Genomic DNA, 2790 nt, shown 5'->3' with positions numbered 1-2790 from the left:
GTGATGACTTAAACTGTTTTTTAGCTGCTGATGTGGCACGGATCTGTCCTATTTTGGCTGAATTGGGATTTTAGAGGGTTAATTACCGCCTTTAAACACTGTCATGTCAGAAAATCCATGCCATATCAGTAACTAAAAAACAGTTTAAGTCATCACGTGCCACGCACGTGACGATCTCTCGCCGAAAAACTGGTCGCCGACGAGAAAAAGGGCCTTGTTGGTAAGTTGAATCAATTAAAATGCCTTAAAACATATTTGCCTAATTAAAATACCTTTTTGGTAAATGGGGTGGAATTAAATACCAATATGGGTATTTAGCCATTCTTTATATATTCATGTTATTATACTTCCTGACTTTCACTCTGCTTTCAAGAATTTTTATAATTATTTTGAAATATATTACTTTTAGTTTTAAAGCTACATACAACAAGGAGCCTACTGTTAACACAATGATTGCTTCTGCTTATCATTTCAATCCTAACATTCCTGAAATGGAAGAATACAAAGATACGTATGTATTTTATTCTCACACAATTCTTTTATCTATCGCAATACAATACTTATTTAATATTAAAAGTATCTTTTTAACATCCTCCCTACTTGATATTATTAGTTTCGCGGAAAACACCGAAATTATCCTAATTGAAAGTATTGTTCATCAAGCGCCACTGACATTAGTGGAACTCATGACACAAAATAAGTGTACTATTATTGATTTCCAGCAAATTAATCCATTTCAGATACCAATATTAATAAAATGCTCAAAACTAAAATATTTTTCTTCTAATAAAGAATAATATACTTATCAACAAGAATTTGTTTTATGCAGAAACATTATTATTCCTGCAAAACTTGTGTTGTTGACATTGACTTAAAATATGGGTGGTGGTATAATGCTTGCTATCGTTGTAACAGTCAATCTGAAGCTCAAGGGGGTCTATAGTGGGTGTAATGAACATGCAAAACTTGATCGGATGTTAGTGCCTTAGTAAACTTTCTTCTCTCTCTCTCATCTTTAACTATATTCTTCTACAATTCATCATTTCTGAATCATTTTATAATTGCATCTTTAGGTTTTTATCTTACCAGGTCATACGGGACCTATGCATGTGATTGTATTTGGCCAATTTGCAAAAGATAATATAGGAAAATCCTGTAAGCAATTGGTCCTTGGAGAAGGAATTAAGTTTTTGAGTGCTGCTACGGGGACCCAAAATATGGGATCAAGGGAGGGGATAGGTGAGGTGTCCTCTCCCTATTGCATAATGAGTTGGCATGAGTTTTCATGACCAACTCATTATGCAATAGGGAGGGGACACCTCACCTGTCCCCTCCATTGGTCCTATATTTTGGGTTCTTAAATTATTTTCTTAAAATTTTGAGTGTTACTACGGGGACCCAAAATATGGGACCAAGGGAGGGGACATGTGAGGTGTCCCCTCCCTATTGCATAATGAATTGGCATGAGTTGATCATGCCAACTCATTATGCAATAGGGAGGGGACACCTTACCTGTCCCCTCCCTTGGTCCTATATTTTTTGTCCTTAAATCATTTTCCTAAGTGAGTGCTGCTACGGGGACCCAAAATATGGGACCAAGCGAGGGAACATGTGAGGTGTCCCCTCTTTATTGCATAATGAGTTGGCATGAGTTTGTATGGCCAACTCATTATGCAATAGGGAGGGGACATCTCACTTGTCCCCTCCCTTGGTCCCATATTTTGGGTCCTTAAATCATTTTCTTAAGTTTTTGAGTGTTGCTACGGGGACCCAAAATATGGGATCAAGGGAGGGGACAGGTGAGGTATCCCCTCCCTATTGCATAATGAGTTGGTATGAGTTGGCACCAACTCATTATGTAATAGGGAGGGGACACCTAGAAAAGTCTTTAGGTGAACCTAGGAAACCCGCCGATCTTCTCATCACACGATTACTTGATGTGGAGTAAATACCTGCACCTCTTCCAACACTCAGTTCCCTAAGTATCTCAGCTCCTACCCCAACAATTGAGTTGATGCGAATGCAATCAACACCTCCCACAGCGTGTTTGTTGCCAATTTGCAAAGGCACACTCAAAGGACAATCATCGGGATCAAATGACCAAAAGCTTAGAAAAAGATAGTTATTCCAAAACAAACAATTCTTTGATGAAGAGCGCACAATGTGATTAACTAAACAAATTCGTATTTAGTTTGTCATGGCAAACTTTTAACAAAAAACTAACAGATTTCTTCATCTCCTATTTCCTATTTTCAGGTCTTTTGATGTTACTGTCAAACATGATAATTAATGTCGATCAAAACTATGATGTTGCATCAGCTCAACAATAAGTACCTCCTGGACGACAATGAGAAGAAAATATGGATGTTACACAGCAGAAAGGAACTGCATCTTTTGCTCACCACACTCGTCACTTCCTCCACCAACAACAACAGAAGATAGCAGTTGGTAAAATATTTTTATAGTTCCATAATATTCCCAGTGTTCTTACATATTCCACATTCAAAAGAAATTTCTAATATAAACAAAATTCCACTGTTTGTAGTCTTCTTGAAGTTTCCATTCCCTGCGCGCTAGCTGAACAAAGAACTCTACTCCTTTTGCCACAATAAGTGCAATCCGTTCAAACTATAGAAAAGTAACATTAAAAGGAGAAAAATGTCTCCAGAACAAATTGCACTTGCAAGAGATGTAGCATTCAAAATAGACGTTAAGAAAAAACGCACCACATATGTATTCATTTTTCCACATTCATTGCATTTAAATGCAAAATAAATTTTGACCTATAAT

This window comes from Asparagus officinalis, chromosome 2 (genome assembly GCF_001876935.1).
Source record: "Asparagus officinalis chromosome 2, Aspof.V1, whole genome shotgun sequence".
In the NCBI taxonomy this organism is placed as follows: domain Eukaryota; kingdom Viridiplantae; phylum Streptophyta; class Magnoliopsida; order Asparagales; family Asparagaceae; genus Asparagus; species Asparagus officinalis.
The sequence above is the reverse complement of the archived record's forward strand: the minus strand, read 5'-3'. Positions refer to the sequence as shown.